Here is a 12,455-nt window from a genome sequence, read left to right as displayed (position 1 = left end):
CAACACTTTTTTTTAGATCCCTCCAAGCTGGCCTGGTCTTGCTTCCCAGCCCCTCTCTCTCCATGGCAACAAATCTGCCTGCAGAGGAGTGGTAACCCGTGGGCCGCACGCAAGTGCCAGGTCAGAGCAGGATACTGGAGCTCATGAGAATCGTTGCCCGTGCAGTCGGGATTTGCAGGGCTCCCCTTGGAACAGACAGGGCAGGGCTGAAAAATATTTTCCAGTTTGCCTTGCAGGGACGATGGCAAACCAAAGCCTGAGAAAGAATCCTGTGTCTGATAGATGAAGGAGAGAAAGGAAAAGTTACAAGAGACACAGTTCACTGGTAAGACATAGACAGGCTGAAGATCAGAAAAACCCTGTTGGTTTTTTGAGGTCTTAAGACAGAACAGAGGCATCAAGGTTTATTTTCAAATGTAGCTACCAACCACAGTTTCACTTTGGGCATCAAGGGCGTGGGGGAGTGGAGGGTTACAGGTCCAAGCCTGAGGGGTGCTACCAAAGGAGGCAGCCAGTTGTTTGACTGAAAATGAGAAAGGACGGTTGAGTGTTTGGCACTTGTTTGAGCTACTTGGGATGCCCACAACCCATGTGGGAGTGCCTGGCTCAAGACTTGTCCTCCAAAGCAGCTTCCAGCTAACGCACACCCTGGGTGGCAACAGCTGATGGCTCAAATAGTCCCTGCTACCCATATGGGAGACCCAGATGAAGTTTCAGGCTCCTGGCTTTGGTCTGGCTCAGCCCTGGCGGTCACAGGCATTTAAGCAGCAATCCAGCTGATGGAGGATCTCTCCATCATCCCTCTGCCTTTCAAATAAAACATAAATTTTGTTAAAACACGAGAAAGGAAAGATGCCTTCTCCAGCCTGAGGACTGGAGGAACAAAATTAGAGGAACAACAAGTTTTCACATCTGAAGGTATTCGTGGGCCTTTTTTACCATGAGTTTTATGAGGTTTCCCGTTTTGTCCAGCGAGAAAGTAGGACAGAAAAAGGCACTGTGAGAGTGAGACTTAAGGGCTTCCTGGTTTGATTGTTGGGCTTTGTTTGCGCCGTGTGTGGTTCTTATCATCTTTCTCGCGCCTCCCAGGGACAGCCATTCTCAAGCAGCTGGCAGCATTGCGCGCCTCGGAGGACCTGGCATCTCCCCCCTGAGATGCTTCCGAGGGAAGAGGTGGTTAGCAGAGGGATGCTGCCCAGCGCTGACCCCATGCCGTCCTCCCAGACAGACGTGGGGCAGGAGTGAGCTGCGGGGTCCTCCTGACCCCACTGTATCTTGTGGAGTCCCTTTGCTGTTCTGAACTGCCCCAACAAAGGAACCCGAAAATTAAAAGGCAGCTTTGTGGATGAGCTAGCACATGAGTACAGGAGGATTTTTTCTTTCTTTCTTTTTTTTTTTTTTTAATTGAGTTTGCCCTGAAGTGCAGCAGAGCTGGCGGTCTGTGACTGTTGTGGGGTCATGAAATGAACCGTTCATAGGAAACACAGCTAACCTTCTGGAGTGGGGGTGCTGAGCTCCCTGAGCTTGGGCTGCGGAGTTCCTGGTCCCCTCTGAGTCCATGCAGATGCTCTTTGGGATCCTAAAGCTCCTGCACAGTGTAGAGCAGGAAGGGGTTTTCTGGGGCAGGATCTCTGCAGTCGATTATCCCTTCTGTACAACTCGGGGTTTGGGCTGGGCTTGGGTCTCCTGGCAGAAATGCAGAAAATTGAAGCACTATGAAACAGTCAAAGAGGAGACTTAATATTTTGTCGGAAAGGAATAAATTGTTAATATCACTAACGGGCAAGGGGATAGAAAAAGTCAAGAGGAACTGGGACCAGGAAATAGTTAACCAAACATGAAAACTTGGCATGGATTCACATTCCAAATGCCCAGGCAGAACTGAGCCAGGCTGTGCCCCAGTCCATTTTTCAGAACACATCTGTGGAAATCTGTTTCTGTACCTTTTACCTAATGGCCCTCTGTGCCCGCGCCGTGACACTCAAGGACTTGCTGTAGAGCGTCAAGTCTGTGAGTCTAAGGTTGCCATAGTCCCCACAGGCTTTGTCTCTAAGGAGAGCCACCTTCTTAAAGCTCACACTTTGGTTGTTCTTCACATCCGCATTCTCTGTGGCTCAGGCAGCTGGGTTCCTTGAGAAGGAAGAGATTAATCAGGGCAAGGTAAAGAACATAACACCCACCCCGTGGACGGCAGGCATTTCATGCAGGTATTAAGTGCTGGTTTGTATTGCTCTGATAATAGGAAATTTATTTTGGCAAAAAACAAAGGTTCTTTTTATGAAATCTTTCCATGAGTTCTGGGAACTGATTTCAAACAGGACCATATGGTTTTCAAAAACTATGCCTCAAATACAAAAAGTAAGGGTTCTTCCCACCCCCACCCCCTACCCCCAGCCCCACTGTATCAATTACAGGTTTTTTAAGAACAAATTCGTGAGTGTTTGAAGACTAGATAAAAATCTGCATTTTTGTTGCCTTGCACTGTTTAGCATATTCAGATCCGTGGGAATTTGGAAGTCAGCCGGAGATCCTGGCTGCAGCAGGCTCTGAGACAGCATACAGCCAGGCCCGCCTTTCTGTCCTCTGTGCTATTTATGCGGCTGTGTTGGAGCAGAGCTGTGTGGCCACATCAGGACATTTTAAAGAGCTTGCCAAGGAGGATTGAGAAGGAAATGGTCTGTTATGCCCCCTCCCTTTTAAATGTTGTTGTTCGGGATTGAGACTGAAATAAATACCTACCACCTAAGAAACCAGGGAGTCGGTGCCAGGGTAGAGTTGGAAGAGGTCTAGAGAGGCGTCTCATCCTCCCTCTGGGGATAGGAGTCCCTCTGGTCTGTAGCCTTGAACCTTCCAGCATGCAAACTCCTATTGAACCCAGTGTCTCAGACACCAGCTGTCCCTGTTTCGTTGTCTCGGGATTCTCTGCCCAAGTGGAGTCCCTGCACTCTAAGCTGGGGCAGAAGCTGGTGTGAGCAGCTTCACTGGCTTCAGAGCCTGGTTCCGAGCTGCTCAAGGGATGCATGTGGCCCAGCCCCCAGCAGTGAGCCTGGACTGTGCCTCCTCTGGGGCAGGCAAGTTGCCCCTTTCAGAGCACAACAAAGGCCCCCTCCAAGCCACCCCATCCCCCACCCACCCAGTGGCCGTAGATCCCTGCCAGTGTTCCAAAGCTGAGGGGAGCTTTTCTACCTCTTAAATCACTGAATCCTGCTTAGAATACAAACAGAATTCCTCCTCCTGTTCCCAGCACACTGGATTACTGCGGGCTATCAGCAGATGGAGGCTGCCTTTTATATGCAAATATTTGGAAGCCATTAATTCCCCAGGTCCTGCCATGTACCCTCCCCTCCTACACGACCCTGTCTGTGCCATCCAAATGGCAAATAGAAGTTCCCACCCAACCGCAGCCATCGGGGACTGTAAGCCAGGTGACAGCTGCAGTCTGGAACTGACTTTTTCCTTGTGACACTGCAGTGCTGAATCTTCTGAGGTCCTGTGCCCTGGGCAGATGACTCTAGGCCAAAGCTCTTGGGGAAGAGAAAGGCATTTTATGTCCAGTGAGAAAGATGTAGCTCATACTTATTGACCTCTGACATGCGGCTGCACTGTATTGAATGCTTTAGAGAAAGATCTCATTTATCTCAAGGAAGTTGAGAGTAGAATGATGGTTACCAGAAGCTACGGAGATTAGGGAGAGAGAAAGTTGGTTGACTCTTAGGTACTAAGTTATAGTTAGATAGGAGTAAGCCATTTGGGTGTTCTGTTGCACAGCAGGGTGACGATAGATAACAATAATGGACTGCATTGTATTTATTTATTTGAAAGACAGACATATAGAGATCTTTCCACTGATTGACTCTCCAAATACCCTCAACAGCCAGGGCCAGGCCAGGCTGAAGTCAGGAGTAGGGAACTCAATCCAGCTCCCCACATGGTGGCAGAGACCCAGTGACTTGAGCCATCACCTGCTGCATCCCAGGATGCACGTGAGCAGGAAGCTGGAGTCAGGAGCAGAGCCAGGACCCAAACCCGAGCACTTCGACATGGGATGTGTGTTTCCCAAGCAGCATCTTGACCACTACACCAAATGCCTGTTCCCTGTACAATTTTGTAAAAGATATAGGAGAGGATTTTGAATGTTCTTTTTCATCAGAATAACAAATGTTTGAAGAGATAGATATGTTTACCCTGGTATCAGTTAAAAATTTTAAAGTAAAGCAATGAAAGGAAGGATTTTATTTAGTCCCTGCAGGAGATGTCAAGGTCTATATTATTACTATTTGAGATTTATAAGTCAGAAAAGAGGGGCTCCAAGAAGCTAAGGAATTTTCCCAGAGCCAGCCTTCTGGGCAGGGGGAGAGCCAGAGTAGGGACCCAGACAGTCCATGCCCCACCCTGAGCCCTCTTCTTGCTCCACTGAAAGAACGGAGAACTGTGGCAGAAGGGGCCAGGATGCGAGCAACAGCTGAGGATTTATTGCCCCCCTTCTGCTCTGAGTTCAGAGTCGGTAGCTGTGAAAAGAGCTTTTGGCCCTCCCCTCGTTCTCCAGCCCCTCTTCTTTGTGGCTTTCCCCTCCGCCCCCGCTGTCCTTTCTCTGGAGCCCAAGCCCTGTGAAGTTTGCCAAGTCCAGTCCCTCTCCAGCAGCCATTTCTCCCAGCAGAGCTTTGCTGATCAATACTGAAAGCTTTAGCTAGAGAAGAAAAACATTCTCCAGATGCAGAAGCTGTCTCCTGGGCAGGGGGTGGGGGTTGGGGGCGGAACACCTTCTGCAGCCTAACGGAGCATCCGTGAAGAAGCGTTTGGTAAGGGTCCTACCCCATGCCGCATCCAGCTTCCAGCCTTCCGCATCTCCCTAGGTGGTGAATGAGAGTCCACCTCCCATCCATGTCTGCATCTGCCCCCATTCTTCCATGCTCTCCAGTATATTTCGTGTTTTGCTCTACCACTCCCCCCACCCCTCAGTCTGTGGCATACATGTGTCCTGTGTTCAGCCTCAGTATGAAAATCAGAAGACCCCCTGCTTTTTCTTTTTCAAGATGTATTTATTTGTTTTAAAGCTGGAGTTACACAGAGAGAGGAGAGGCAGAGGCAGAGAGAGAGGTCTTCCATCGCTGTTTCACTCCCGAATTGGCCGTGCCAATCCAAAGCCAGGAGCTGGGCTGGGTCTCCCACGTGGGTGCAGGGGTCCAAGGACTTGGGCCATCTTCTACTGCTTTCCTAGGCCATAGCAGAGAGCCGGATCAGAAGTGGAGCAGCCGGGACATGAACCAGCACTGCAGGCGGCGGCTTTAGCCATTAAGCCACAGCTCCATTCACCCAGGGAGTCCCTGTAAGGCACACATTGGAGAACACAATGGGAATGAGATACAGATCTTTCCCTCAGAGAGAACTGTTGCTTTTTGCACCTGTCCTGATGTAAAGCAGCCTTGCAGATGATGTCATGTCTGGGGCAAAGTGACTCTCAACTGTGGATGCTGATGAGCTGCACAGTGACCAGCAGCCTGGCCCACTGTGGAGCTGGAGCAAAAAGTCTTCTCCCCGAAGAGCTGCCTTCCTGGGGTTGTGTTGAGTTGCTCCGCTCAGGAGGACCTGAACTGACCTGAGCTGTTGCTGACCTTCCTCCCAGTGCTGGATCCGCTACAGCGCGAGGGGTATGTCCAGGAGCTGGTCCTAGGGTTCGGCTGCAGTACTTGCTTACCAAGGGTGCTGTCCAGTCAGCTCCCCTTGGTTGTCTGTTCGACTGCTCTGGACAGGGAAGGGTGTTGCTCACAGCAGTGGGGCCTGGAAAGAGAAGTCGTGTGAGGCATCTGAGCTCCGGGAGCAGCGCAGGAAGAAGGGGTCCCGGGGACTCTCCCTGAGCGCGTTCCTCGGCACGGGCTGTCCTGCCTTCATGCACAGGGGTAGTGTGTGGCTGCAGGCTCTGTCAGCAGAAGTGAACAGCTGGGTAGGCCCACCACACAGAACAAGTGTGACAGTCAACCACACCCTGCGCCTGGGGTGTGGGGACTGTAAGCCAAAAAACCCACACGAATCTGAGTTTTAGAAAAATATATGGTATCCTCCCAGTAGAGGCAAATTGTATAGATAACTCAGTACCTAGTAAGAAACCCCATCTCAAGAGAAACTGACATCTTACCTGCAAACCCACCATGAGAAAGGATCGCTGGATCCAATGGCATTATCCCTCCCACACTTTAAAGCCAGGATGCGATAGAGCAGGGTGAGGGAAGAGTTAAACCTGTGCAGATAGAATCATAAGGTAAGAAGTAGTGAATCTGGACGAGAATCAAATAGGAATTCCCAAGGGTGAAATATTGTCACTGAAATAAAGTAGTTCACTGAATGGGCTGAACAGTAAACTGCCAAAGAAGGACTCATGATTGAAAGGTAGCATAGAAAAATGAATTCTGGAAGGTAAAATGAGAAGATCTAATAAGAGTTTATGAAGAATATATAAAAAGCAGAGTAGAGGCAATATTCAAAAAGTTCATGGCTGACAGTTTTCTAGAATTAGGCATTTTCTATGTTTGAAGGAGTAGAATGAATTTTTAACCATTGCAAATAAAAAGGAATTCTCACTGTTATGTCTTAATGAAACTTCATACCACCACCAACAAAATAACAAAAATTTTAAAATCTAATGAGAACAGACATCCACTTATAAGTGGAAACCAGGAATAAGTGGAATAATACCTCCAAATTGCTAAGGGAAATAACAATCTAGAATCCTAACCCAATAACACTGTCATCCAAGATTAAAGGCAAAAATAAAGATTTTAGCAGTGCAAAGACTAGGTGACTTTATCCTTCACAGACTGCTGTTTTAAAAGATGGTAAAAATATACTTCAGGAGAAAGAAATTAATTCCCAAAGGAAGGAATGGACAAAGAAAGGCAAAAACAAAAGATAAAATCTTTGCAAGTATGTTCAGAGGTTTATTATTTCTAGAAGTATAGATTTTATATGATAATAGTGACTAATGGGAGCTTAAGAACAAGGTAAGGAGTGGGTAGTGTGGCGCAGCAGTCTTAAGCCACTGCTTTGGAAGCCCATGTCTCATATCAGTCCTGCCTCTGCTGCAGCCTGGCACACAGCAGACAGTGGCTTAAGTACTTGGTCTGTCACTCATATGGAAGACCTGTATAGAATTCCAAGCTCCTGGAGCTGGTGTTGTGTTGCAGTGGGTTATGCCTCCTGGCAAAGCCCACTTCTCATATCTGAGTGCCTGTTCAAGTCCCAGATGCTCCATTTTTGTAAAAAAAAGATTTATGTATTTATTCATTTGAAAGCCAGTTACAGAGAGAGGAGAAGGAGAGAGAGCGAGAGAGTGAGATAGCTTCCATCTGCTGGTTCACTCCCCAGATGGCTGCAATGGCCAGAGCTGGGCCAGGAGCCAAGAATTTCTAGGTTTCTAGGGCCATCTCCTACTGCTTTCCTGGGTATATTAGCAGGGAGCTGGATCAGATGAGGAGTAGCTGGGACTAGAACCACTGCCCATATGAAATGCTGGCATTGAAGGGAGCAGCTTAACCTGCTACATCACAGCACTGGCTCCGACTGCTTCACTTCTGGTCCAGCTTTCTGCTAATGTGCCTGGAAGGCAGCAGAAGGTGGCTCAATTACTTGGGTCCCTGCCACCCATGTGGGGGACCTGGTTGAGATTCCTGGCTCCTAGCTTCAGTCTTAGACAGCCCTGCTCTTACCATTGTGGCTACTTGGGGGGAGTGAACCTGCAAATGGAAGATTGATGTCTGTCTGTCCCTCTCTATTGGTCACTCTGCCTTTCAAATAACTAAGTTTTTAAAAATAAAATTTTAGGCTGCTGGCTTTAGCCTGGCCCAGCCCCAACTGTTGGCATTTACGGAGTGAACCAGCAAATGGAAGAGCTCTGTCTCCCTCTCAAATAATAAATAAACTTTTTCAATAAAAATTTTAAAAATAAAGCTATCAATCTAGCAAAGCAAGAATGAGGACAGAAATATAATAAATAGAAGACATAAATTTTTGTATGTGTGAGTACTTTCATGTATTTAAGATAGCAAAAGTTCAGATTTATCAGTTTTTACAATAAACAAAAATAAGTTACATAATAGACATAACATTAGATTTTAATTAGCCATGTGTCACTACTGAAAGACACTGAACGCAAATTTTTTGTTTTTGTTTTTGTTTTTGTTTTTGTTTTTGTTTTTGTTTTGACAGGCAGAGTGGACAGTGAGAGAGAGAGAGACAGAGAGAAAGGTTTTCCTTTGCCGTTGGTTCACCCTCCAATGGCCGCCACGGCCGGCGCGCTGCGGCCAGCGCACCGCGCTGATCCGATGGCAGGAGCCAGGAGCCAGGTGCTTTTCCTGGTCTCCCATGGGGTGCAGGGCCCAAGCACCTGGGCCATCCTCCACTGCACTCCTGAACGCAAAATTTTGAAGTCCTACTCTGCCTTATGGATTTTATAATTGAATAATATTGGGGTGAAAAAGTAGCATTGAAAAAGGACTGTGATCTCTTGATTCAGAGACTACTGTGTTATTAAGATAGATGGGGATGTCCCACCTTGGAAGTGAAAATAGTAGAACAGTTATTGAGTTTTTCCCACGTCGTAATTGGAGTCTCTAAAGGAGACTAAGAGCGAGCACCAGAGAGCACTTGTGCCCTTTGCCATGGAAACTCGGACGCAGGATGAGAACTTGGGGTGCGTGAGGCTAGAGGCCAAAAACAGGTGAATTCATAGAGAAAGAGAAAATGGTCAGAAATGTCTGTAGTAGAAAAAGACTGAGCAGAATGAGTATTGGGAAGCTGGCTCTGAGGCCAGCTTTAAGAGAACAGATGGCCGGCGCCGCGGCTCACTAGGCTAATCCTCTGCCTTGCGGCGCCGGCACCCCGGGTTCTAGTCCCGGTCAGGGCACCGGATTCTGTCCCAGTTGCCCAGCTTCCAGGCCAGCTCTCTGCTGTGGCCAGGGAGTGCAGTGGAGGATGGCCCAAGTACTTAGGCCCTGCACCCCTGCACCCCCTGGGAGACCAGGATAAGCACCTGGCTCCTGCCTCCGGATCAGCGCGGTGCGCCAGCCACAGCGCGCCAGCCGTGGCGGCCATTGGAGGGTGAACCACAGCAAAAGGAAGACCTTTCTCTCTCTCTCTCTCTCTCTCTCACTCACTCACTGTCCACTCTGCCTGTCAAAAATAAAAAAATAAAAAATAAAAAAAAATTAAGAGAATGGGAAGTGAGAAACTGAGAAAGCCGAGTCCATCTCTCCAGAGAAGTTTAGCACCTAAGGGAAGATAGAATGGATGATGAAGACAGAAGCAATCTCAAAGGAAGTTCTCTTGGAATGAAAGACAACCATATTTCAGAATAAAACTTTAATGATCTGGAGCCCTGGGGGAAATGAGTTTCCGGGGTTATCATCTTTTCTAGGTGACCTAATGCTCGCTTTTTAAAATGCCAAAGCTAATTCTGATCACCTTAAAAATACCCAGAGTCACCACAGTAGCCATGGCAGAGTAGTCTCTTGCCTTTAACTGTGGAAGACGCTCTTTCATGTCTTCAGTAAAACCACTTAGATGTCATTTAACCTTTTATTATAGTTTTTTTTTTTTTTTTTTTTTTTTTTGAGGCAGAGACAGAGCTTGTCTACTGCTTTACTCCCCCAGGTGGCTGCATGCAACAGCCAAGGCTATACAGTGTTCACAGGTTCTTAGGAACTGAGAACTCAATCCACGTCCCCCACATGGATGGCAAGGGCTCAATTACTTGAACCATCACTGCCATCTCACAAGGTCTCTAGTAGTGAGGAACTGCAATCCGGACCCAGAGCTGGTATCTGTCAGTCCCTACAACTGCAGGACCAGTAGAGCCTATTGCCTCTAAACTAAAAAGCCACAGGGAGCTGTTTGTTGTGTGTTGACATCTTCTTTTATCATCAGCCCTGTTTTCTCCTAGCTTGTTCTTACTTTCTGCATTTAGTCTTCTCATAAGCAGAGTTCAAGTGTGTTCATTCCTGCTGGATGAATCAGTTGAGTCCACCAGGATTCTGTACCTGGAAAGCTAAGGTCCACAGACTGGCCAAGCAGAGAATACATCAGTCTGATATTGCTGATAGCCTTTCTCTGCGTGGTTCTACCTCAGACACACAGTTCAACATGAAGTTGGGAGTAACCTTGGATAACTAACAAGAAGCTCTTCTGAATGCAGAATGAGAGGAGTGTGTGGATTTTGCAACATGATTTGACTCTTTCTTTCTTTCTTTATGATGATGATGGGGTAAGGCAGGGATTTTTTTCTTTTCTGGTTTTTCTTGAACCCTCCTCTGTTTCCTTCCATAGAACACAGCAAATTTCTCTTTGGAGGTCTTTTTCTCTATTTTGATCTCAGATGAACGAGAGGCTTCAGAGAGGACTAACTGGTTGTACCTTCCCTCAAATGTAACTTAGATTTGTGCCTCAAAGCCCAGTAATTATTTCTTATTTATTTATGAGACTAAGCTCCCATCTGCTGTTTCACTTCCCACATGCCCGTAACTGGGACTGAAGCAGGGAGCAGGGAAACTCAATCCAGGTTTCCCATGTGGGTGGCAGAAGCCTAATTAACTGCCCCACAAGGTCTGCATTAGCAGGAAGCTGCAGTCAGGAGCAGGAATTGGGTGTTGAATCCAGGTATTCTAGTGTGGGATGTGAACATTCTTTTTTAAAAACGTATTTATTTGAAAGGTAGAGTTACAGAGAGGGCTAGACAGAGATCTTCCATCTGCTGGTTCACTCCTCTGATGGCCATAATGGCCAGAGCTGGCCCTATCTGAAACTAGGAGCTTCCTCTGGGTCTCCCATATGGGTGCAGGATCCCAAACATTTCGGCCATCTTCCACTGCTTTGCCAGGCACATTAGCAATGAGCTGGATCAGAAGTGGAACAGCCAGAACTCGAGCTAGTGCCCATGTGTAATGCTGGCACCATAGGCAGTGGCTTTACCTGCTATGCCACAGTGCTGGCCTTGGATGTGAGCTTCTTAACCTCCAAACTAGATGTCCACCACCCAGTAATTCTTTTATTAGACAGAAAAAGGTGTCTTTCCTACTCACCTACCCCCATCCCCAGAGGGAAAGGTCCTTACTTTTATTAACTATGCTGTCATCTCTTCTGCCACCTATGGTTTGTATTCTACTTCTGTCTGCTACCCGGGTGGCAGTAGTTAACCTGATTCTCTCTCTCTCTCTCTTTTTTTTTTTTTTACAGGCAGAGTTACATAGTGAGAGAGAGAGACAGAGAGAAAGGTCGTCCTTTTTCCGTTGGTTCACCCCCCAAGTGGCCACCACGGCTGGTGTGTTGTGGCCGGCGCAGTGCGCCGATCCAAAGCCAGGAGCCAGGTGCTTCTGGTCTCCCAAGTGGGTGCATGGCCCAAGCACTTGGGCCATCCTCCACTGCCCTCCCTGGCCACAGCAGAGAGCTGGACTGGAAGAGGAGCAACCAGGACAGAATCCGGTGCCCTGACTGGGACTAGAACCTGGGGTGCCGGTGCCACAGGTGGAGGATTAGCCTCGGGAGCTGTGGCACCAGCCAAACTTGATTCTCAATCTTGGAATCTTTACAGTCCTGAGGTCATTGTCTGGAGCCCTTTTTCTTAAATAATGTAACAGCGAGGATACCCAGGGTATCTTTTAATATGAGGGCTTGCAAATTCCCAAGGGATTTTAGCAGAAGAACTAGAGTGGCTTCAGGAGTTCTGAACTCCCTAACTCACCATTTGGAAGACAAAGATGAGATGCTCCCAGTGGGAAAGGTCAGCGGGAATACCAGGGTGTCCCTTGTAAAAGGCTCACAGACTGGCTTCCAAGAGAGCTTTGTGGGGTCACATTCATTATCTTGGTGATTTACCAGAGTCTGAGCATATTCATTATTAGAATTGGCAATGGATTATCTCACTTTCATGCGGCTCCCTATATTAATCTGTAAACCAAAATACCAGGTGATGTTTATCTGGAGAAATATCCCCGACTCCTGTACTTAAAGCACCAGGCATCAGCTCATTCTTCCCCTGTAGAGAGGCCGGAACAGGAGGCAGATGGTCGTCAGAAGGGTATTTGGCGAACGTGGAATCAGAATGAAGGTGAATCGTGTCTATTGGCGTAGGCTAGGAATAACCCTTCCCACCACAATTATGGCCCTGCCAGTGGAACTAAACTCCTAAATCTATTAGCTAAGAGTCTCTGTGCTCCATCAGTATTTGGATAGACACCTGCCAATGTTTTGTCTCATTTTTTATGCCTCAAGGCTAACCCAAGCCCACACCCACCCAAATTTTCTCCCAGGTTCTTTCTACTAGCTCAGATAGTGTCATTCTTTTTCCTTATGGTTTAAACCTTAGTGAGCAATCTTATTTTCAGATGTTTGCTCTACTTGCATTGGACTAGAGGGGACAGTGGCATTGGTAAGGACAAGTGGAACAGCTCACATACCCACAGGTTTCTTAG

At 47.6% G+C, this 12,455-nt stretch overlaps 1 protein-coding gene and 1 long non-coding RNA gene across 3 annotated transcripts in view; one reads left to right on the top strand and one right to left on the bottom strand.

The window, feature by feature from the left end:
• The window catches only part of PPM1H (protein phosphatase, Mg2+/Mn2+ dependent 1H), a 301,454-nt gene that overhangs the window by 284,051 nt on the left and 4,948 nt on the right, over nt 1–12,455 (top strand). The gene's annotated exons all lie outside the window — the stretch shown is intronic.
• LOC138844377 (uncharacterized) overlaps nt 5,191–12,455 on the bottom strand; it is a 59,234-nt gene continuing 51,969 nt past the window's right edge. The window contains exons 2-4 of the long non-coding RNA XR_011380131.1: nt 6,134–6,235; nt 5,696–5,778; nt 5,191–5,324 (exon numbers count right to left, since the gene is read on the bottom strand). This is a non-coding gene — a long non-coding RNA (uncharacterized lncRNA). The remainder of the gene's footprint in view (nt 5,325–5,695; nt 5,779–6,133; nt 6,236–12,455) is intronic.

This window comes from Oryctolagus cuniculus, chromosome 11 (genome assembly GCF_964237555.1).
Source record: "Oryctolagus cuniculus chromosome 11, mOryCun1.1, whole genome shotgun sequence".
Taxonomy (NCBI): Eukaryota; Metazoa; Chordata; class Mammalia; order Lagomorpha; family Leporidae; genus Oryctolagus; species Oryctolagus cuniculus.
The sequence above is the reverse complement of the archived record's forward strand: the minus strand, read 5'-3'. Positions and strand labels throughout refer to the sequence as shown.